Raw genomic sequence first — 25,741 nt, forward strand, 5'->3', positions numbered from 1 at the left:
TGTTGTCATTATTATTTTTTTAAAATTGCAGAACATATTGAGCAGCAGCTACAAAATAATTTTTATTGTATTGCACTATATGGTATAGTGGTTAGAGCAGGGGTAGTCAACCCCTAATTAAAACTGGTGTATTCCAATCCAATTTGAGCCATTCCAATCAAAATAATCAGTTTCTTTTATTAAAGTTTGTGTGTCCATTTTATACATGCAAGTAAGCAACTTAATATGAAACTAGATCCTATATATTAATTTGGCTCTTCACCTTTAACCCTGCCTACACACTTTTTAAATTATTCCAGATAATTTACACGATGATTACAGCAGGTATATTGATGAATAGCTTTCCCCTTTAAAACTTGTGTTAACATGAAGACACACCTTCTGAGATCAAAGCCCTCAGTAAAAAATGATGCTAACAACCAGAAAAGCCAGACTATTGAAACCGACAAACTGTTAGCGCTTGCAGTCCCCCCCCCCAACCATGAACACATTCTTCTTTCATAGCAATGTAAAAAAGAAATAAAGGAGCTGGCAAGGGCAAGTAAGGACTACAGGAATAAACGAAGCCATTTGATGCCATTTCCTGTAGTACATTTTGTCTTCTGACAACATTAATAATCCATTCAACAGCACAGACCACTCTACACACATTATATATATGTAAAAATCCTCAATTTGGCCAGATGCCTCGTTTGCAGGGTGCATGACCCAAGGCCTTCCTGAGCTTCTAGTTATATTGGATCTCTGAAAATAGCCAGGATTAGCAACAGACCAAACAGTGTTGACATGTGGTAGTTAGGTTGAAAACTACTTCCGCCACTGAAGCAGGGTTCTCTTTCTAAGTACTGTACAGCAAAGCAGAAAAAAAGCAGAAACAAGGCCTGATGATCTGAGAAAAACATCCCATGCTCAGCACCGAAAAAACACAAATCCTTTCTTCAAAAGTTGCAACATTCTCTTGCTTCCTTTTACCAATTCCTGACCATGTGCCCAGGTCATAGCTTTTTAGAGACCTGGTAGTCTGGTGCAACTATAGGGTTGCCAACATCCTGTTTCTAAAATGGTCTTCACTGGCACCTCACCTGCTCATAAGCACTCGCACAACATTCGCGTGGTCCTTTCTGTCTGCTACGTTAGCTTGCAAAAGGAAATAGCATCATGGATACCCAAGTACAGTGGTACCTCGGGTTAAGAACTTAATTTGTTCTGGAGGTCCGTTCTTAACCTGAAACTGTTCTTAACCTGAGGTACCACTTTAGCTAATGGGGCCTTCCGCCGCCGCCGCACAATTTCTGTTCTCATCCTGAAGCAAAGTTCTTAACCCGAGGTACTATTTCTGGCTTAGCGGAGTCTGTAACCTGAAGCATCTGTAACCTGAAGTGTCTATAACCTGAGGTACCACTGTATAGGGAAACTTTTTAAAAAATGTTTAATGTTTTATTATGTTTTTGTGTATGTTGGAAGCCACCCACTGTGGATGGGGCAACCCAATCCGTTGGGCCGAATACTTATAATGGAACAGGACGTCTCTATTAACATCGGAGAGAAAAGCTGGGAGGGTATGGACTAGATCAGCTCTTAACCTGAAGTAATATTTCTGGGTTAGCGGAGTCTTTAACCTGAAGCGTCTGTAACCCAAGGTACCACTGTACCAAGTCAACATGCTGCCTTCATCGAAGAGAAGTTGGGGAGACCAGAAGGGAGAAGAAGGATGGATTCTGTCTTGGGAGATACGGGTTTTTAACCATCTCAGGTTTGCAAAGTAGGCAACAAGCAATCCAAGTGTTACGGGATTAATGCAAACACAAATATAACTGAAAAAAATTAATAATAGCGAACAGTGTAACAAGGAATGGGTGGACACCCCATGGAAGCCCCATAGAACTCCAGACTGTTTTGTTCCCACCTCATGGAAGTGTATGATTCCGCTTGCCTACTATTAAAATTGCCTGTTTGTCTATTATGTAAAGAAAGTTCGCTCCTATGGGAACAGCGTATTCTGTTGAACTCAAGCCTGATCCTAAAATAGAACATGAACTCGGAGGGTGAAGGGACCTGATTGTTTAATACTATTTCCTGTTTGTGCTCATCCATGATTTCTCTAGAGGGAGGGAGGGAGGGAGGGAGGGAGGGAGGGAGGGAGGAAGGGAGGGAGGGAAAGAAAGAAAGAAAGAAAGAAAGAAAGAAAGAAAGAAAGAAAGAAAGAAAGAAAGAAAGAAAGAAAGAAAGATGGATGGAGTGCAATTAAATAGAATGCTCCAAAGCTTCCATCTTGGGAAAGATTGGTTAACTTTCTTCCTAGACCTAGGCTTTTATCATTAAGACATTCCCTGCACATCCAAAGTTCTAAGTTCCAAATTTACAAAAACAGACACCCACACATCCACAAGGAAGTATTGGAAGTAATGCTAAATCCATTAAGGATCACGTGACAAGGCTTGTTATTCTTGCTTATAGAAAAAACTCATTTAGGACAGGAGTTATTTTAATTTAAACGCATTTTGGCTCCTAAAAACACCTCACAAAAACCTCTTAATTGAAAAACACTCAAGGGGTATTTATATAATAATTTCAGCGCGTTCCTCTTCTGTTTATGCCGTAAAGAGCTCCTTGTGTGGTTTTTATTATGTAAGTTATTAGTAACATTTGTTTTACTGTTTAAATGCAACAAGTGGATTCCAACATTAAAATACTGTATTTACATGATCACAATTTTTCCTCATCCCAATAAGCAACAAACAAGATCCAGTTCTGTATTGTTGTTGTTGTTGTTGTTGTTGTTGTTGTTGTTGTTGTTGTTGTTACTATTACCAAATCAGATTTATGCCTGTTTATTCATTCACATTATGCTTGCCTATCTGGCTATCAAACAGTAATATGTGGGATTAAGTTTTTCTATTGAAAGGAGAATGCAGGGAAGGGAGCAGAGTGTTCACCTGGCTGCCTTCTGACCTTGCTGGGCTCTGCTGCTTTAAGCCATTTTCTCCCTGTATTAGAACCTGGCTAAAAGATAACTGGGACAGGGGTGGCGGTGTGGGTTAAACAACAGAGCCTAGGACTTGCCGATCAGAAGGTCAGCGGTTCAAATCCCCGTGACGGTGTGAGCTCCCGTTGATCGGTCCCTGCTCCTGCCAACCTAGCAGTTCGAAAGCACATCAAAGTGCAAGTAGATAAATAGGTACCGCTCCGGCAGGAAGGTAAACGGCTTTTGCGTGCACTGCTCTGGTTCGCCAGAAGCCATATGACCTGGAAGCTGTATGCCGGCTCCCTTGGCCAATAAAGCGAGATGAGCGCCAGAACCCCAGAGTCGGCCACGACTGGACCTAATGGTCAGGGGTACCTTTACCTTTACCTTTTAAAAGATAACTGCTTAAAGCAGGGCAAGGAGTGGCCATATTGTGCTTACGTAAAATTATTTAATTTTACCTATTTTACATGCTGTCTTCCTTCTGTTAACCAGACCTTTCGACCTTCCGTCAAAGGTGCCACACTGGTTGTTTCTGACAGCCAGGACACTCTGACATGAAAACCTCTTGTCCCTCTGCTATCCCCTCAGGGAAAACTGCTCTTTTGTGCTCAATGGAAACAAATGGCAATTTGGGTTTTCTCCAGACTGTCGTTTACTCCGATCTAGCAGTAAAGAGCAGGTTTTTCCTGGGAAAGGAGCGGGGCAAAGGGGAAAACCGTTCAGATTGGTGCTTTCTAGGGCTGAGCGATATCTTGATATATCGTCCAAAACCGGTTTGAAGTTCATATTGTGATATCAGTTTCATAGTTTTTGACCTGGCAATATATTGCAAATCATGATGTGTTATGGCGATATGTCGCCAGTCCCTGTCGACAGGCTTATAATAATAAAAAAAATGATGCACAAAGGAAAAAGGATGGGGAGGGAGGAGAAAAAGAAAAGGGCAAGCTCAGGCACCTTTTAGGGTAGCTACCTTCCCAAAACGAGGGACGCAGGTGGCGCTGTGGGTTAAAGCCTCAGCGCCTAGGGCTTGCCGATCGAAAGGTCGGCGGTTCGAATCCCTGCGGCGGGGTGCGCTCCCGCTGCTCGGTCCCAGCGCCTGCCAACCTAGCAGTTCGAAAGCACCTCCGGGTGCAAGTAGATAAATAGGGACCGCTTACCAGCGGGAAGGTAAACGGCGTTTCCGTGTGTGGCTCTGGCTCGCCAGAGCAGCGATGTCACGCTGGCCACGTGACCCGGAAGTGTCTCCGGACAGCGCTGGCCCCTGGCCTCTTAAGTGAGATGGGCGCACAACCCCAGAGTCTGTCAAGACTGGCCCGTACGGGCAGGGGTACCTTTACCTTTTACCTTTTTACCTTCCCAAAACAGCTTCCATACAATAACACCCACAATAATAAAACACAAAACAAACTAAACAGAACAAACCACTGAGATGGGAACAGTTAGGCAGTCTGATGAAACAGCTGCTGCGAGGCAGCCGTTGACGGAAGGTCGAAAGGCAGCCGGTTTCTTAGTAAAGGCAATTTAATCTTGTTCTAAAATATCAGGACGGGGGGAGCCTATATCACACAGCAGGCCTTGGGCTACAGATGAGTCCCTGCCCCCCAACTGGATACCCAGACATGCAACAGAGAGGGTGAGATGCGCACACTATGTCCTGCCCCATCACAGATGTGATTAACATCAGGGGGCTGCGTAGCTTAAATTGGGCTTCAGAAACAAGGGCATTGCTCCCTCCTGTAAGCCTGGCATATTAGATCCAGGCCTCTCTGTTTAGAGAGCCTCACGCAGGGCTGTTAGCCCAATCTATTATTTATACCGTTCATTATTAAAGAGTCGCTGTGAGACAAAAGCGCCGGAGCAGCAGGTAAACATATAAAATATGTTCCATATGTACGAAATACAGAAGGGTTCTCTCTTCAAAAGAGAGCAGGCCTCACAAAGCACAGCGTTATTGGCAGGGCAGAGACCTTGCTTCAAGCAGGGCCCATTCAGCTGTTGCACACAGGGCAGCCTTTGGGCAGAGGAAATTTGGCAAGCAGCCTCGGGCAAGCCACTTTAGACAAAAACACACAAGAGCTCTGAAATGAAACTGAGGTATGAGCTCATTTTGGAGCCAAACTCGGCTACTAAACAACATTGCTTAAAGTGCTGATGCCGGGTTTTTATTGTGGTTAGATGGCCGCTGTGGATATGTGAGTTGCTGGGTTTGTCAGGGGTTTGTTACTGGGACCACAGTGCATGGGAGGGGATGGGTTTAAGTCTTCTCCCCCACCGCGGTACCGAGAAAAATGGCTATCAGCCCCATTAGCATCGCCTTCTGGGACGAATAGCTGCTGCACTGGGTAATTTTGTTTTGATGTTTTGCTTTCAGTTGCTGGAAAAGCAACACAATGGTTCTTTGGGAGCTTTGCTATCAGATTTCTGCAAAACAGGAATACAGTAGTACTTCGGGTTACAGACGCTTCAGGTTACAGACTCCGCTAACCTAGTTACAGATAGGTAGCCGTGTTGGTCTGCCAGACCCTTCTATATAGTGAGAAGGTGGGGAGGGGTATTACTCAGAAGGGTGGTGGGATTGGGTGATTGGCAGATAGCTGTGATGAGCCTGTTGACGACTCTTAACGACTGCAATAGGTCTTACAGGAAAAAGCAAGGGGTGAGAAGGTGAAAAATGGCTATCTGTCAATCACCCAATCCCACCACCCTACTGAGTAATACCCCTCCCCACCTTCTCACTATATAGAAGGGTCTGGTGACTTCTGTTTCAGTGTATCTGAAGAAGTGTGCATGCACACGAAAGCTCATACCAAGAACTAACTTAGTTGGTCTTTAAGGTGCTACTGGAAGGAATTTTTTTATTTTGTTTCCGCTAACCTAGAAATAGTACCTCGGATTAAGAACTTTGCTTCAGGATGTGAACAGAAATCGTGCTCCGGTGGAGCGGCAGCAGCAGGAGGCCCCATTAGCTAAAGTGGTGCTTAAGGTTAAGAACAGTTTCAGGTTAAGAACGGACCTCCGGAATGAATTAAGTACTTAACCCGAGGAACCACTGTATTGCTGCAGGCATGCCACCTTGACAATTCCAGCCCCAAATAATTCCTGCCCAGAGTCTTGGATTTGACCAAGGAGTCTGGAATGGTCAGGTGATGTCCCTCAATTCAGTAGCACCACGTGGTTAGAATTGCATGCAGGAGGGCAGGGATGATTAAGAACCCCACATGATCAAGGTTTTCAATTTTATGAGGAGCTTCCGCAAATAGAGGAAGTTCCTTGCTGAAGACCTTTGTCCTCCAGCACACGATGGAACAGGGACATGATGTAGGGGACGGGGCTCAAGAATCCACATTTAACACGGTCGTGTGAGGTTCTGCCCTGATCTGCTTGACATCACCACAATGGGAACATCTCACTGGATTGGACCAAGGTGTGTTGAAAGTGAGGAGGAATTAAAGAACCTTTTAATGAGGGTGAAAGAGGAGAGCGCAAAATGTGGTTTGAAGCTCAACATCAAAAAAACGAACATCATGGCCATTGATCCCTTCACCTCCTGGCAAATAGAAGGGGAAGAAATGGAGACAGTGAGAGATTTTACTTTCTTGGGCTCCATGATCACTGCAATGACAAACCTAGACAGCATCTTAAAAAGCAGAGACATCACCTTGCCGACAAAGATCCGTATAGTTAAAGCTATGGTTTTCCCAGTAGTGATGTATGGAAGTGAGAGCTGGACCATAAAGAAGGCTGGTCGCCGAAGAATTGATGCTTTTGAATTATGGAGCTGGAGGAGACTCTTGAGAGTCCCATGGACTGCAAGAAGATCAAACCTATCCATTCTTAAGGAAATCAGCCCTGAGTGCTCACTGGAAGGACAGATCCTGAAGCTGAGGCTCCAATACTTTGCCCCCCTCATGAGAAGACTCCCTGGAAAAGACCCCGATGTTGGGAAAGATTGAGGGCACAAGGAGAAGGGGATGACAGAGGACGAGATGGTTGGACAGTGTTCTGCTAACATGAGTTTGACCAAACTGCGGGAGGCAGTGGAAGACAGGAGTGCCTGGCGTGCTCTGGTCCATGGGGTCATGAAGAGTCGGACATGACTAAACACTAAACAACAACAACAAATGTTGTGGAGACATTTCCTAAACAAGCCGCACACCTCATGCAAAACCATAGCAATTAAAAATCCAGGCATATATAGTTTTCACCAGTGCTATTTTTCTAGAAAAAGAGGTGCCGGAACTCACCATGAACACCTCCCATGCTCTCTTATAATGACAAGGGTGCCCACCTGAGAGGTGCTGGAACTGAATTCTGGCAAGTTGGGGGGGGGAGCCCTGGTATTCGCAGACCTTTAAAACCTATTATTATTCAGGGAGGTTTTTAAAGTGTGACATTTTACTGTATTTTTGGTCTTTGTTGGAAGCCGCCCAGAGTGGCTGGGAAAACCCAGCCAGATGGGCAGGGTACAAATAAATTATTATTATTATTAAAGCTATGAGGCAGATCTCATTTTGGAGAAGCAATCCAACAGATTTGCAACGCAGGTTCTACAGGAGCATCTCCCAGCAGCCTGCTTGCTTCTATATACTTACAGCATCAATACTGGATTACAATCAATGCTGTCATCGCAGTGTGGCCGACATACCGTACACAGTGCCCCCTTAATATTAAAAGGCAGCAGCATTCTGCCATAGTGATTGATTTTTCCAACTAAATGATGGATTGTCCCATGAACTGTAAGCAGAGATACGCTATGTAACTGAGCAAGGTAATCAGCAGTTCAGAGATACACGGGGCTCTCCTACTGACCCAGACTGACAGCCAGAAATGGGAACGTACATGAGTTGTAAGCGACTTGTCAGTTCCTCGCAGTGAGCATTGCTTACATCAAAAACAGCCAAATGTGGACAAACCAAGATTCAGATACAGAGGCGGAAATTTGCTCTCCGAAGCCCTCTCATTCCTTCCCCCACAAGGCCAATTATTTCCCTCCTCAAGAAGACACACTTCTCTCTACCCACCGACTTGTCCTTAATGGAAGGTACAGCAACTGCCCCGCTGTTGCTCATGTTCTTCATCTGTGTTTGAAATTAGCCAGGCGCCAGGCGCATCTTGCACCTGGCTATTGGCCACTTGAGGGATGCGGGTGGCGCTGTGGGTTAAACCACAGAGCCTAGGACTTGCCGATCAGAAGGTCAGCGGTTCGAATCCCCGCAACAGGGTAAGCTCCAGTTGCTCAGTCTCTGCTCATGCCCACCTAGCAGTTCAAAAGCACGTCAAAGTGCAAGTAGATAAATAGGTACCACTCCGGCGGGAAGGTAAACGGCATTTCCGTGCGCTGCTCTGGTTTGCCAGAAGCAGTTTAGTCATGCTGGCCACATGACCTGGAAGCTGTACGCCGGCTCCCCCGGCCAATAAATTGAGATGAGTGCCGCAACCCCAGAGTCGGCCATGACTGGACCTAACGGTCAGGGGTCCCTTTACCTTTTTATTGGCCACTTGCGACCAGGTGAAGATGCCTGGGCCCCAGGAGGGCGCCTGACATCTGGAGGTGCATGCCTTGGGGATCAGTTATATTTTATCTCCACAATCAAAATGAATTTCAGGAACCAAAATGCTTTTTCTGTGCATGTAATTGCCCTCCCTGTGGGCTCAATTGGAAGCAACTGGGCTGGAAGGCTCTGGAGAGCAGCAACTGAGGCCCCTGCTGGGCTCAACAGGTGGCCAAGAATGCCACCCCCTGGTGCTAGCCCTGGCCAATTCTATAACTTTATTCTTTCCAATAAAGATAATTATAGGTTTGACTTTCTGGATTCAAATATACTTCTGCTATATGTACTTCAATAGCAAATGGCAGGCATTAGCGGATTTTCTCCTTATCTTGACAACCGCCTCTCCAAACTGCTATATCTGCAAGTCACAAATAATGCATTTGGTCACGGTCGCCTGAACCTGTGCAAGTCCTGTCATCATCCTACCGATAACAAAAGCCTATGGGCTACCCAGAAGGAGGCGTCTGCTCTCAATGTCAGTTTTCCCCACCGTTGGAATTACCAAAAAGAAATCCTATATTAAATTTTCTATTAACTCGCTATCGGCACCCAACATTCCACAAACACAGAAGAACTCATTCATACACTGCAAAAAAAGTTGTTGGTTTCTTCCATCATTGACATTCCAGAGTTCTCTGCAATAGATTATAACTCAGACACACATTTGGGTAGCCTTTCTTTCCTACTTTGTCTTTCATCTTCTTAGTAAACTAGGATGTTAGGTAACACCTATTATGTAACATAAGGGACACGGGTGGCGCTGTGGGTTAAACCACAGAGCCGAAGACTTGCCAATCACAAGGTCGGCGGTTCGAATCCCCACAATGGGGTGAGCTCCCGTTGCTCGGTCCCTGCTCCTGCCAACCTAGCAGTTTGAAAGCATGCCAGTGCAAGTAGATCAATAGGTACCTCTCCAGCGGGAAGGTAAACGGCGTTTCCGTGCGCTGCTCTGGTTCGCCAGAAGCAGCTTAGTCATGCTGGCCACATGGCCCAGAAGCTGTATGCCGGCTCCCTCGGCCAATAAAGCGAGATGAGCACTGCAACCCCAGAGTCGGTCACGACTGGACCTAATGGTTAGGGGTCCCTTTACCTTTACCTTTATTATGTAACATTAATAAAAGGAAAGAAATATTTATTGTTTCAAAAAGAAACCAATTAGTATTCAATAAGTAGTGTTTCAGTACAACCTTCCTGGACTTCTTGTCATTTAGATGTCGTTAAACGTCACTTCTTGTCAGCCCCAGACATTAGAGCAAATGGTCAGGGATAATGAGAGCTGTAATCCAAAAACTGAACACTCGGTTGTGGAAGGCTGGATTAGCAAATTGGCCCAACTTGGGGCTCAAACCCACAGCCCTGAGATTAAGAGCTTTATGCTCTTCCAACAGAGCTATCCCAGCACACAAAGCAAGACAGCAACATGATGCAAAGGTTCTAACTGGCTGATCGCCAGCACACCGCAAATGTGAAACCAAAACCATGCAAATATATTGTACGAGTGCAATATCCTTTCTCAGAGGACCCTTTGCAAGTTACATTTTACGGATATGCATGCATTGGATATCCATAAAGTTGGAACCTTGCAAGAATACAGGAAGCCGACTTATATAGACTAACTCCGCGTTGTCTACTATGTTCTGGCAGTAGTTCTCCAGGATCCTGGACAGAAGAATTCCTTTTCCAGGAAGAGATTTGTGAGAGTGTAATGGGAAGTCAATGGGATGCAGGTGGCGCTGTGGGTTAAACCACAGAGCCTAGGGCTTGCCGATCAGAAGGTCGGCAGTTCAAATCCCCGTGACGGGGTGAGCTCCCGTTGCTCGGTCCCTGCTCCTGCCAACCTAGCAGTTCGAAAGCACCTCAAAGTGCAAGTAGATAAATAGGTACCACTCCGGCGGGAAGGTAAACGGTGTTTCCGTGCACTGCTCTGGTTCGCCAGAAGCGGCTTAGTCATGCCAGCCACATGACCCGGAAGCTGTACGCCGGCTCCCTCGGCCAATAAAGCGAGATGAGCACCACAACCCCAGAGTCGGCCACGACTGGACCTAATGGTCAGGGGTCCCTTTACCTTTACCTTTAATGGGAAGTCAAAGGAGTTGTGCCAACGTCATACAAGACACGTATTTCTGTATGATCTTTACTGCATCACATTTCCACAAAGCTTCAGATTCTACACGCGGCAGAAGATTGAAGGCGCTCTGGAGTTTGCAGTTCTGCTCCCTGAATTCATTACTTATATAAAACTGCACCCAGGGAAGTATAACATTAGAGACATAAGTTTCCTTTGTCAGAGCGCACTATGGCTTTAAAAATACATTGTGAACCATCGCTCAAAACTCACAGGAGTTAAAAAGCCATTTATCTCCATTTATCATCAGTAACGTAATGAGTTTAATTCATTTTGCTCACATTTGGGATGGAAAAGTACTATTTCAGAGGATTCAGGGCCACTTCTCAGGTTAAACGTTTTTAACCCTTACCAACTTCTCTGTCTGAAATATCCTCTCACACCGTGATATTTTACTCAACATAGAAACTTGCAGGATGCTCCTAAGCCTCTTTGAAGTAGGAAACTTGGTGAATCAACGTCTCTCTTCTCCACTGTACGAAACCATGTTTAATGTTTGCTCAACACCTGGTGGAAATTTTTTATGCAGTCCGAGCTTAAACAATCTTGGCCTTAAAAAATTCACCTCTATAAAACTTGATGTCAAATATTCTGGTATTTTCTGACAACCGGAATATCTGCTGCATACTCAAGGATGATATAGTATCTGTGTTTCGGAATTGGTTATTTAACTTCGACTTTCATTGACCAACATAAGATTTCAATGTTCTGACAGTTGGTAAGCAGTGATGTTTATTATGTAGTGGCATTTAGTACTTATTAACAAATTTAGTTGCTTGTCTGTTAAAAAAATACCCTAGCACTTATTAAAAATCAGACGCTCCAAAGCAATACACAAATTCCTATTTGCCAAACGCAAAATAGGAAGTGTCAACCCATTCAGCAAAGTCCAACATGGTGGAAGCGGACTTCTTGTGATGTGTTAAGTGGTTGTTGCCATACCTGGTTCCTTTCAAAATAACTGCTGGTTCACATCTCTGTGTTGTTCTCTTCTGCCAAAGCATCTACACAGGCTTGATCCCTACCAGTTTTTTAAAGAGGTAATATGGGGAAGGGGTTAAGCAGAAATTTCTTGCATGTCTCAGGGTTCCTTCCCCCCAGAGATCTCCCAACTGCATGCGGACGCCATGTGTTGCTTCCTGTTTGTGGATGTTATTATGGTGCTGCGCAAGCAGAGGGTCAATGTTGCAATACTGAAAGGTGCTCTTCATGCTCTTAAGCACAAACGCCATACTGGGTTTTCAAGCAGTTATAGCTACACAGTCTATTTCACCAGTCACTGGGGAAGTTATGCTAGCAACTTTTTGGTTCCAGGCTTTGACGGTATGCACTTACCAAGGAAATTGTAAGGTAAAGGTAAAGGGACCCCTGACCATTAGGTCCAATTGTGACCGACTCTGGGGTTGCGGCGCTCATCTCGCTTTACTGGCCGAGGGAGCCGGCGTACAGCTTCCGGGTTATGTGGCCAGCATGACTAAGCCACTTCTGGCGAACCAGAGCAGCACATGGAAACGCCGTTTACCTTCCTGATGGAGCGGTACCTATTTATCTACTTGCACTTTGAGGTGCTTTCAAACTGCTAGGTTGGCAGGAGCTGGGACCAAACAATGAGAGCTCACCCCATCACAGGGATTCGAACCGCCGATCTTCTGATCGGCAAGTCCTAGGCTCTGTGGTTTAACCCACAGCGCCACCTGTGTAAACATGCATAAAAACCACACTGGTTAGTCACTTTTATGCTGCTGCTAAACCTGTCCTGACAGGATATCTATACAATTGTTTCTTTATTATCATTTTTTATTTATTAATAGAATTTATACCCTGCCCTTTAGCTCTCAGAATGACTTACAGAAATCATTCCTAAGAAGGTTTGTACTACAAAGGCACAATCTCTATAAAGATTTGATGAATAAGGGAAAAGGAAGAGTAGGGGAAAGCCATCTCAAACAGAAGTTCCTGAAGTTACAGTTCTTACAGCCATAACTGATATTAGCAGCAATTTGTTTGCTCCTGGAAGTGTTTACAGCCGTGATCATTTAATTTTATCAGGTTCATATAGATGACTGCTGTTAAAAGATAACATGGTTAGTTTAATGATGCTGCTATAAGCCGTCTCAATTAAGAGTTACTGGAGCGAGCCGTGTATTTATGAACACAGAGTACGTTTCCTAAGCACTGGAAGAAGTTCATTATCCCAATATTAAACTGAACTAATCAGATGCTGCTGACCCCAAATAGACTGCTGTCACCATCACCAGAGCAAGGTCCCGGGGGGAAAATACAGTCGTACCTTGGAAGCCGAACAGAAGCCGTTCCAGAAGTCCGTTCGACTTCCAAAACGCTCGGAAACCAAGGCGCGGCTTGCGATTGGCTGCAGGAAGCTCTTGCAGCCAATCGGAAGCCGTGCCAGACATTTGGGTTCGAAAAGAACGTTCGCAAACCGGAACACTCACTTCCAGGTTTGCGGCGTTCAGGAGCCAAAACGTTTGAGTGCCAAGGCGTTCGGAATCCAAGGTATGACTATACTTCACTCAGACTTCCTTTGCCGGCGGGGGGGGGGGGGGAGGAATAAATAGGAAGTAAAGCAGAACTGACTTCTCCCCCTGAGGGGTTAGATAACAAGTCACAACGGCTCCCTATCAGCAGTGCAAGAAACAACCTACGCAACTTTCACTGTTGGTTCGAACTGCAACGGGATAGCTTGGAAAGGTACCTTTTGGAGCTCAAACCCTTCGAGGAACAAACAATTAACCTAATGGTGGAATGTAACCAGAGCCAACCTGCAATAATCCATTAAGGAATGCCAACAATAGTTTCAACTCCCAGCATGTCGGACCACTGACCTTGCTGGCTGGGCTGGATTAGAGTGATAGAGTGTCAGTTTGCATTTCTTGGTGCAGAAAGGACTGATCTGATGTGTAGAGATCTTTCCTATTCTAATTAATTCAAGAGGGTTCTGGAAGCTTGTCTGTGGAAGCAAACAGAAGGTTCATGGTGTTTGGGTTATTCCTTCAGAGAAGCTGAGTACAGTTGGCTTAAACTGGTTCTCTTACCTCTTCTGTCAAGGTCATGTTGACTATAATAGTAAGGCCAGAAGGAGCCTGGGTTTCACTCTTTTCTATCTCTCTTTCCTTCTGGTGTGGTGTTATGTATATAGTGTTAAGGTTTAGTCTTGTTATAAGTTACTGTAAGTTTAAGTTACCGTAAGTCTGCTGCAAATGGACTTCTTATTGTTGTTTAGTTGTTTAGTCGTGTCCGACTCTTCGTGACCCCATGGACCAGAGCACGCCAGGCACTTCTGTCTTCCACTGCCTCCCGCAGTTTAGTCAAACTCATAAGAGAAGCTGAGTACGGAAGCTGAGGACTTCTTATGGACAGTGCCAATCCTGAATGTTTTGGATTTATAACCATTATGCTCATTTGCCTTCAGTAGCAGTAAAGCTCTGCTGAATGAAATATAATTGCCTCTGGTCTATTTTTGGGGAATCCTGCAACGTGTTTAAGTTTTACTCTGCTAACTATACATTGGAATCTAGTCTGGATCACTACTGAATAGAATTTCAATGACATGGAGGTCTTCAGCGTCCCCTCCTCTTGCACAAAACAAGTCTTATTATCCTCTTTAGCATTAACCAAGGAAAATTCATTGACGAATCCAATGGGGCTGCTGCGACCAGAGTAGCATGCTTCTCACAGGTAGAAATGCAATATCAGGAAGAAGAGGAAGGCCAATATCCACAGTACCACAAGTGAGGGAAGGAAAAGTGTGAGGTCCTGACATAAAGCAGGAATAGTAGCAGGTACAGATCTGAAATTGTGACCAGGGCACCCCGTGAGTGTTCCCGATCATCATGCAAAACAAAAGCATTGCCTGCGAAGACTTCTCTCTTGGATTAATTGCATTTGCAAATAACTTCTGCAGACTGTTCAGCAGCTGGCATGAGTAATAACAGCAGTCCTGCTGCTTCGCCTACCTCTCTTGAGGAGCAAGGACTGCTGTGGAATTAAAACAGCAAACCGCATATTTTGACCCAAATTCGGTTTAATCATAATATTGTTCTGAAACTGCAGACAGCCTTACTGAATCCCACAAAGCTCAAGGATTCCTTTGCACATTTTCCAGGAATAACTTTATTAGCGTTTCGGTTCCAGAACAAAGCACACTCTGGAGTCGCACAGTATTTTTAAACCCCGCTCATGACTAACGATGTCCTGTAATGTTCAACGATAGCATATTTCCATCTCAAGATGGAATTTCAACGTCTAGTAGTTATTTAATCCCCAACGTACTGCTGCTCCATTGTCTCTCGCGTAAGGGCAACAACTTGGAAGTACTCTTTTCCCGGCACAGTGTAGCCAACTTCGCAAAATATGCACGTGTGAGAGGATTTAGACTATTTGGGCAGCTCCAAGACAACAAGCAAACGATGATGCAGAGCAACCACAACGGAAGAAAAGCAACACAGCCAGATGTGGCAACATCTGGCTCCTACAGTTAAGTTGAACCGAGAAAGCAATGGAATTGTGACAGAAATGCAGCTCTGGGTTACAACGGATTGAATGACTTTGCTTTACTGCTATGGCTAAACCTTCCATAAAGCCATGGTGAAATAATAATTCCCATCCCCTGTGGAAAGTTATGGGCTCCCTGCCCCCCAGAATTGAACATGCAATTAGATCACCATCGTTCACTTTATTGGGAGGTGGGTGAAAAGTCCCACGCAAACGTTGGATAGAATGAACTTTTATTTTTATTTTTTTATAAAATATTTATTAAGGTTTTCAGAAAATAATACAATATAAAGTAAAAAATAAAAGAGAAAAAACAACAAAAATACAAAAATAATTAAAAACAAATAGAATTTCCATTACTTATTTTCTTTTAACTTATTTTCCCAACCTCCTCATACCTCCCTTTCTTGTATTCCAATTCAAATTGTTAGTTCAGCAAATCCTCACCATTAGTTTTTACTTATTTCTAAACCTTTTTTTTCATATTCTTAAGCATTACAGCTGGAAACCACTTATTTTCTGTCCAACATCACTCTAACATTCATTAATTTTACAGTATTTCTGTAGATAGTCTTTAAATTTCTTCCAGTCTTCTTCCGCCGACTCTTTTCCCTGGTCTCGGATTCTGCCGGTCATTTCTGCCAGTCCCATATAGTCCATCATCTTCATCTGCCATTCTTCCAGAGTGGGTAGATCTTGTGTCTTCCAATATTTTGCAATGAGTATTCTTGCTGCTGTTGTAGCATACATAAAAAAAAATCTATCTTTCTTTGACACCAATTGGCCAACCATGCCCAGGAGAAAAGCCTCTGGTTTCTTCAGAAAGGTATATTTAAATACCTTTTTCATTTCATTATAGATCATTTCCCAGAAAGCCTTAATCCTTGGGCACGTCCACCAAAGGTGAAAGAATGTACCTTCAGTCTCTTTACATTTCCAGCATTTATTATCGGGCAAATGATAAATTTTTGCGAGCTTGACTGGGGTCATGTACCACCTGTACATCATTTTCATAATATTCTCTTTTAAGACATTGAACTTTTAAACTAGAATCCTTCAGAGCTCAAAGCTTAGTTAATCAAAACATATTTATTCAGAAACCACTGCAGGATGTGTACAATAGCCTCTAAAAGAAAATACTGGAACCTTGCAATTCTGGCTATTCCTACTAGATTCAAAGTTAAGTTGCGTAAGGAATTTTCAAACTTGGTTTTTGTTTATTAGCTACCCTTGATTCAGGTAACAGCAGCTCATCTCCTTTAATTTAAGAATGTGCCTCCTTGATTATATTGGAAGGCTGTTGATTCCTTGAATCATAACTAGGTCACCTAGTTATGTTGGAGCAGTTAGAACAACCTTAGAGGAATGACTTACTCTTTGTTTGGGGTTTTTATAGGAAGTTAACTTTGAAAGCCAACACTCCTCGGACAGGAAAACGAGCCAGCAAACACATATTTTAGCATATGGACAATTACTGTGTTCGCTTTATGGAGATTGCGGAGTAATGAGGCCCAAACTTCAAAAGCCTCTTGGCCATATATTGAGAGTCATGGAAATTCTCCAAGGTATTCAAGAGAAGATCCTTTCTACCACTTAGTCACTGATGAAAGTGCTGAGTACTTGATTTGATGTGCAAAACTGTTCCAGGCTGTCCGGCGACTTACTGCCATAAGCCGCACTGCAGTCTGTGGTGATGCCATGCCATCCTATTACGGTAACCAGGGTGCATAGCCAATGGTCAGAGCTGGACCAGGGAGTTGTAGCCCAACAACATCTGGCTGGACACTGCACCCTGTTTTAACCGAAGCTGCATTTCTTAAAGTCCACAGAGTTCAACAACAAAAAACATAGGAAGCTGCCTTTTTGGCAGTGCCTCTCCAGAATGTCATTCACAAAAGACTCTTGCAGCCCTACCTACCGGTGACTTGAAGTGGCCACCGAGACCACATAACACCGGTCCTGAAAGACCTACATTGGCTCCCAGTATGTTTCCGGGCACAATTCAATTGGTGCTGACCTTTAAAGCCCTAAAAGGCCTCGGCCCAGTATACCTGAAGGAGCGTCTCCACCCCCATCATTCTGCCCAGTCACTGAGGTCCAGCTCCGAGGGCCTTCTGGCGGTTCCCTCACTGGGAACCAGGAAGAGGGCCTTCTCGGTAGTGGCACCCGCCCTGTGGAACACCCTCCCATCTGATGTCAAGGAAATAAACAACTATCTAACTTTTAGAAGACATCTGAAGGCAGTCCTGTTTAGGGAAGCTTTTAATATTTGATGAATTATTGTATTTTAATATTTTGCTGGAAGCTGCCCAGAGTGGCTAGGGAAACCCAGCCAGATGAACAGGGTTTAAATAATAAATTATTATTATTATTATTATTACGCCAGAGGTTGAACCTGAAACCTTCCGCATGCAAAGCTGACAACTCTACCACTGCCCTGCAGCTCAGGCACAGTACACATCTACACAGATAATTATGTATAGTCTCCCCACCTAAGAATGAGCACACATGGCCAGACAGTGTGTGTGTCTCTACACCCGTAAACAGTTCTCTGTGCTACATTTGCGGCTTGAAATCTAAACTCTGCCTACCACATATTGAAAGCAGATTACTGCAAGCAGATGTCAGGCAGCCAAAACTTGTGTGCCGAGTGTATTGCTAATATTATCTTTACAAATTGTAAGAGGGGTGGGGTAGAATCCATTCACTGGTGGTGTGTGCTGTGCTGCAAATACGCTGCCCGAATTACAGCCTTTTTTCGCATTGGTGCACGCTGTTTCAAACCTGTTCCTTGACACACGCGTGGCATAGTTCTTCCTATTGTATTTTATTTCTGGCTTTCCTTTGTTACAACGAAGCCCCCCAGGAGGCCCCACACATCCCTCTTTCAGGTCAGCAGGTTTTAATGTACGGTGTAAAAGAATCAGAGAGAGATTCCGATTTCACCGCTGGCTCTGGGTGGTCTCTGCAAAAGGTCCAGGAGCCATATGTGAACCTCAGCATTTCAATCAGGACAGAGATACAGAGGATATTATCGGCTGCACAGAACAATAGCTTCCACTTTCATCTCAGTGGAAACTTACATCTATAACTGGATGTACCACTGCTAGGGTTTACTAGACGAGCACCACACTGCTGTCTCTAAGCATCCACTCTTGGCAAATGACAACACTATCTGAACTGGAGATGTGAGCAACTCTTCTCCAACCCAGCACCCACCAGATACTGATCTACACCTATCAACTCCCACCATGTCTGACAACAGGCCTAGGTCTAACAAGGGTAAGGTAGGGCTACTGCTTCCCTAGGTAAAGGGGCCCCTGACCATTAAGTCCAGTCGTGACCGACTCTGGGGTTGCGGCGCTCATCTCGCTTTATTGGCCGAGGGAGCCGGCATACAGCTTCTGGGTCATGTGGCCAGCATGACTAAGCCGCTTCTGGCGAACCAGAGCAGCGCACAGAAATGCTGTTTACCTTCCCGCCAGAGTGGTACCTATTGATCTACTTGCACTTTGACGTGCTTTCGAACTGCTAGGTTGGCAGGAGCAGGGACCGAGCAACGGGAGCTCACCCGTTGCGAGGATTCGAACCAGCGACCTTCTGATCAGCAAGTCCTAGGCTCTGTGGTTTCCCTAGTCTGCCATAAAACCATTAGCTAAAGTAGCGCTTCAGGTTAAGAACAGTTTCAGGTTAAGAACAGACCTCCGGAACGAATTAAGTACTTAACCTGAGGTACCACTATACAGTGGTATCTCAGGATGTGAACAGGATCCGTTCCGGAGCCCCGTTCGCATCCTGAATGGAACATAAGACGCGATGGTGCGTCGGCACGTGCACGGGTCGCGTTTTGCCATTTCCGCACATGCACGTGACATCATTTTGAGCGTCTGCGAGCGGCGAAACCCGGAAGTAACGCGCTCCATTACTTCCAGGTTTCCGCGGAGGGCAACCTGAAAGTGCTCAACCTGAAGCACATTCGACCCGAGGTATGACTGTACTGCATTACAGGAAAGCTTCCATCTGCCCAAGGAGACAGAGAGAGAGAAAGAGAGAGAGACTGTGTACATATCACCATTTACTCTGACTTCAGAGTACTCCCACTGCAGGTTTTTGAATCTGTACACACATGTTGTTAAGGGACACGGGTGGTGGTGTGGTCTAAACCACAGAGCCTAGGGCTTGCCAATCAGAAGGTCGGCGGTTCGAATCCCCGCGACAGGGTGAGCTCCCGTTGCTCGGTCCCTGCCTCTGCCAACCTAGCAGTTTCAAAAGCACGTCAAAGTGCAAGTAGATAAATAGGTACCGCTCTGGCGGGAAGGTAAACGGTGTTTCCATGTGCTGCTCTGGTTCGTCAGAAGCGACTTAGTCATGCTGGCCACATGACCTGGAAGCTGAACGCCGGCTCCCTCGGCCAGTAAAGCGAGATGAGCACCGCAACCCGAGTCGTCCGCGACTGGACCTAGCGGTCAGGGGTCCCTTTACCTTTACCCATGTTGTTATCCGCCATGCAGAGCTATCCTAGTGTCTTGTGAAGGGCTGCAATGTGATGGACTTCCCTCCCCTCAAAGCAGCTTTGATTTGACCTGGAAACTTAAAGGCACATTCAAGTCACAGTTCAACTGAGGTGTGTACAGTTGAGAGAGCTGCTGCACATGTGCAGATGAGAGCTTCGCTAATAGGAGTTCCTGATAGATTACATCCCAGCCCCCTCTGCATCCACTGGGTGAAGACAGAAAGTGAACAGGCACATCAAACCGTACTGACGTGTTCAACATCATGCAAATCTGACTTGAAACCCAGCAGGAGATGCCAACCTCACAACATTTTATGCCAGTAATGCGCACACAGCAATAGAGGGGGTGGGAGCAGGGCTTTTTTTCAGGGGGAACTCACCAGAACTCAGTTCCGGCACCTTTGAGGTGGGCGCCATTGCCATTCTAAGGGAACGAGGAGAGGTGTTTGTGGTGAGTTCCGGCACCTCTTTTTCTAGAAAAATAGCACTGGGCGGGAGCATAACAGAAATTCTAGTTTGCCTAATCCATCCATGTGAATGAAGGACCAAAGATGAATATACAAAGAATCCATTCGCTTAATAAATTTAGGATTAAAAAAAAAGAAGAAAGAGAAAGGATCCAGGGCGGAGATAATTGAAATAAGTTGAAGGCATAAAGCAGAGTCAACAAGGATCTTTCGACTTCTGCTGTTTCATTTGGTTTCGTCCAGCTGAGATATACGCAAGCTATCAAATCAGCCATGGTTCTGCAGAAGGGAAATTAAGAAGCTGTGGTTTAAAAAATCTGTAAGTGCATAAAAGCATCAGTGAACAGTGGGGTGGGTTCAGGGCATTAAACCAGGCCTTCACGGCTACAGACACAAACTCAAAGTAAGTGAGATCCTTACTGTGCAAGTTATTAGTGATTTCTAAATAGCTTCACGCTATTCATAACCACCTCACAATGGCTGCTTTTGATGAAATGGCCTGTAAAATACAGTGTTGTCATGTACTTGCTCATCTTTAAGGCATCACAAGACTTGGGGAAACTCACTTTGACAAAATGTTTTTGCAGAACCTCGACTTCCTCTTTTACACTTGCATACCAAATTATCTTTTTGAGGAAGCAGAAAATGAGGGTTTTTTGGGTGGGGAGGGAGGAAATTCTTAGAGCTTTATATAATTGAGGACGACAAATGGCACAGTGCTGACTTAAACTCAGCTTCTGTTGCAAGACCTGTAAGTGAACTCAATTTACCAGCGCATGAGATTTGGGTCAGCTTTCACAACATTTACCCTACCATTTCACATCAAATGACTTTAAAGGGGGGGAAAAACATCTTGGCCAATTAATGGAGTTGATTAATTCATTAGGAACATTCGGATTGACTCAAAAGATAACCCTAATTAATTAGGCAACAGATTTTTTAAAAGCTTTTTTTATAATATAATGATGATGATGATGATGATGATGCAAGGACTTATTAAAACTGCAGATGGAAGGACTATGTCAAAAGATTCCTTCTCCCATCTCTCTTTGAAAATCACGCCTATTGCGACATGTGCATGTTTCATTCTAAAACCTAAGCTGGTGAATCAAAGTTTTGGGGGTGGGGCTCATTCAGCCCCTACCCCAAAGCAAATTTCTCAGGACCCATAGACCTTTACTGACTTTGGGGGCAGCAAAAAAGAAAGAAAGTCAAAAAGCTAGAGTTTTGGCCACACACACAGCTGACACGTGATTCTTCGAGAATTAGCTGAGAGTGAATGAGGCCCTTGTTGTTGTTGTTTAATCGTTTAGTCGTGTCCGACTCTTCGTGACCCCATGGACCAGAGCACACCAGGCACTTCTGTCTTCCACTGCCTCCCGCAGTTTGGTCAAACTCATGTTCGTAGCTTCAAGAACACTATCCAACCATCTCATCCTCTGTCGTCCCCTTCTCCTTGTGCCCTCCAGCTATCCCAACATCAGGGTCTTTTCCAGGGAGTCTTCTCTTCTCATGAGGTGGCCAAAGTATTGGAGCCTCAGCTTCAGGATCTGACCTTCCAGTGAGCACTCAGGGCTGATTTCCTTCAGAATGGAGAGGTCTGATCTTCTTGCAGTCCATGGGACTCTCAAGAGTCTCCTCCAGCACCATAACTCAAAAGCATCAATTTTGCACCTGACTACCAACCATTTGTGACCAAGTGAAGATTCCTGGGCACCAAGATAGTGCCTGATATCTCCACTGTCTGAGGATCATTGGATCTGGACTTCTCACATGCTGTACTCCGACACTGTAGAATTCTATCAGTTATATTTTATCTCCGCAATCAGAGTGTATTTCTGAAACCAAAATTCTTTTTCTGTGCAGCCTGAGAAGGAGCAGTCGCCATCAAGAAAAAGAGGTTGGGGGTAGGCCAATGTATATGTGAACTGTCCCGGGATCAAGTGACTTTTCTTCTCTAAGTTCTCAAAGCTCTTGACTGAGCTCAAGGAGGGACCTCTGAACTAGCTAGATGTTTAACTGATAATCAACCACAGTCAGTCCATCCTTTGAAAAATAAGACTTTGGAGCAGTTTTGCCCCAAAGTGGTAAGTAGACATTCCATTTTAGCAATTGCAACCTTGGTTTAAGGGGCCAGCTGGTGCTTAGGTTATATATCTGAGTTCCTAAGCCTGGAACTTTTTGTTATGGCCAACCACAACAGGACCCAATCACCGCTCTCCCCTCTTGTGGTTTCCAGAGACTGGTATCCTAAACATACTTCCTCCAACAGTGGGACATAACCATCAGGGTTAGAAGCTAGTGATAGCTGTTATGTGCCGGCGTGGTTGCTCGAGAGAGAACAGGCAAGACTCCCACCTGTCTTTTCCAGGCTTTATTATCCGTACAAAACCATTTACAGTGCAGAGCGTCTCAAGTCCATGTCTGCTCAGTTGCTAGCAGAATTTGGGAGTGAGCGGTCCTTAAACCTTCCCCAGCATAACAGTCTTTTGACCCCCATCCTTCTCCTCCCCTCTCTGCGCACAAATCAACTGTGCAGAGAGGGCATTGGCAAAGGGGGACTTGCCTCCCCTCCGCTTTGCTCAGGCTCAGTGTTGCGGCTCTCTCTAGCATCTTCTGATCCCTGCATCCCTTCCCCACTGGAGGCGGGGCTCCCCTCCTCGCAGGAGGAAGAGCTTTGGAGGCTCCCTATAACACAACTGCCCTTCCACCTCTCGCCTCGGAGCTGATGACAGTTCCCTGACAATAGCTTTATCCTCCATGAATTTGACTAATCCTCTTTCAAAGCTATCATTGGCCTTCACTGCCACCAGGTGCCACCAACGGTCAGGGGTTTTGGGAGCCGTAGCGGGCTGCCCCTGACTTACAGAAGCCCCCAGAGCCTAGAGAAGAAGAGTTTGGATTTGATATCCTGCTTTATCACTACCCGAAGGAGTCTCAAAGCGGCTCACATTCTCCTTTCCCTTCCTCCCCCACAACAAACACTCTGTGAGGTGAGTGAGGCTGAGAGTCTTCAGAGAAGTGTGACTAGCCCAAGGTCACCCAGCAGCTGCATGTGGAGGAGCGGGGAAGCGAACCCGGTTCACCAGATTACGAGTCCACCACTCTTAACCACTGCACCACACTGGCTCTCTTTTTAGAGAAGCGTTTGGATTTGATATCCCGCTTTATCACTACCTGAAGGAGTCTCAAAGCGGCTAACATTCTCCTTTTCCTTCCTCCCCCACAACAAACACTCTGTGAGGTGAATGAGGCTGAGAGTCTTCAGAGAAGTGTGACTAGCCCAAGGTCACCCAGCAGCTGCATGTGGAGGAGCGGGGAAGCGAACCCGGTTCACCAGATTACGAGACTACCGCTCTTAACCACTACACCACACTGGCTCTCACCACTACTGGCAAGGTCTACCGTTGACCCAGACTGGCACAGCTGAAAGGAGAAGTAGAACATTCTCCCCCACCCTGCAGTCCCCATGGTTTGATTTTCAAAAGGTCAAGATGTACTGAATTCTTCCAGAAGAATGAACCTTGGACAAAGCAGGAATAAGCAAGCTTTACCTTTCTGCCCCGGTCCTATCCAACATGCACAAATCCTAAGGTCAACCACAACCCTTAGATCACCGCTGGGCAGCTATAAGCTTTCAGGCAGGACAGAGCTCCTGTGTCACCATGACAACCATGTCCCTATTTTGTAGTTGAGCAGGAGAAGGTTGAAAGCCACATGTCATGCGGAGATGAAATACCACACCTTGAGAAGCATGCGGTTTTGCTGGATGCCACTCATATTTCAAGAGCCAGTGAAACCTCATGACATACACACCCAGGGAGACTTAAGTACGCAACATAACAGATTTGTATAGATCACTTCTCAAACCCCCCCCCCCCATTTGTCCAATTATAACTGTTTCTGGGGGGTTCATGCGGTCGCTTTCTGGAAGAGGCATATCTCCTGGTTCGATTCCTTTTGGGATAGCCATTGGTTCCACACAATGACAGCTTTAATTGAGAGCGTGAGAACAAATCACACTGGGCACAAGTAGCAAAGATGGTGACGGAAGCCTTCTTGGTTAGTAAGGTTGCCAAACTGCAGGGAACCCTGAAACTAGAACCAACTGTAGTCCGAAAAAGTAACGAAGACAAAGAAAAGTTGCATTCGTGATCAGGTTGCATGGTTATTTTATTATTATTATTATTATTATTATTATTATTATTATTTGCACAAGCAGTTCCGTGACAGCAGCAAAGTGCATGTTAAAATGAGGGAGAAAGAAGGGTACGTTTTTCCCAAGTCTGGTCCAAGACATTCTGCTCTGCAAGGTTAAGGAGAAGCACCTCCTTTCATGTACAGAAGCCAATCGAACCGGCTATATATTCCACACCATCATTTGGCGCCTTCCACTGTGCCTGGCTTAAGGAGTGCAGGTCAAGTCCTGCTCCACCAACTTTTTGCCACTGCTCCTCACTCCTAATGGTAGGGTCGGACTGTGTCATGTGGGCCATCAGGGAAACATGACTTCTAGTCTGTACCCGGGCAGCAGCTTCTGTCTAACAATTCCAGGCCCCTTTGGTAATTATTTTTCTCTTTGACATCTGGTCTCCTGCTGCTGCCACCGCGCCGCCGGAGCACAATTTCTGTTCTCATCCTGAAGCAAAGTTCTTAACCTAAAGCACTATTTCTGAGTTAGCGGAGTCTGTAACCTGAAGCATATGTAACCTGAGGTACCACTGTATTTTTATGTCTGATCCACAGAGTAAGCTTGCCAGCTGACCAGAAGGAGGTGAAAAAAGGCCTACCCTGGGCTTATAGCTGTTCCTGAGCCATTAGCAGGGGTCTGATATGCAGAAAGCAGCAGGTGACACTTTCATGGGCACTATTACCTTGCTAATTGATGCCACTCAAACTGCAGTTAAAGGGGCAGCTGCAGAGCACAGTTCAAAAACCATGACACAGAGCAAGGACTGCTCATTGCTTTCTAAATTAGTATTCAGACTGGGAATGAAAGGGCTGGGGAAACAGAAAAGTATCACGTGCACAGTTCTACCTGAGAGTGCATACGCTTGCACCCTCTGTGTGCAGAACTGGTTGTCCTGTGCACGTAGCTTGTGCCTTTGCATGCAGAAGGGGACTTCAGGAGGTGGCTCAATTTCACTTGTGCAACTGTCTTGTGCATGAGGAAGCAGAAGTGGAACCTTTTGAACATAGAACACGGCCGTATTTTCAAAACCCGAGTGAGTAAGCATCCTAAACAGCACTAACAGAAATGAGCACTGCTGCAAGCTTCTTTAATTTATACACCTCAAATCCTCTCAAGCTATCCCCCCCAAAAAAAACCCCAATGCATTGTTATGACAGAGCTGGAGGAAAAGAAGATTTATTTTCGCTGCTCCTTCTGCAAAAGAGCTGAACTGAATTGCATCAGTTATTGCAACATGTAGCAGCCATGTGCTTTACTACTGTCTGAAAATTTTCCTGCACTTTAGGTTCAACACATAGTGTCCAGGGGGCAGTGGGGCGAGAATGGGACGGACTCTTCAGAGGAAAGGGAGAAGAAACACTAGCAAACACAGTTTATGGATGCAATCAACCTACTTGGGAAATAGAAAT

The 25,741-nt window shown here is 45.2% G+C and overlaps 1 protein-coding gene across 3 annotated transcripts in view; it reads right to left on the reverse strand.

Moving 5' to 3' along the window:
• Positions 1 to 25,741, reverse strand: part of ANKRD44 (ankyrin repeat domain 44) — a 150,071-nt gene that overhangs the window by 117,614 nt on the left and 6,716 nt on the right. The window lies entirely within an intron of this gene.

This window comes from Podarcis cretensis (genome assembly GCF_951804945.1).
Source record: "Podarcis cretensis genome assembly, chromosome: 1".
NCBI lineage: Eukaryota > Metazoa > Chordata > Lepidosauria > Squamata > Lacertidae > Podarcis > Podarcis cretensis.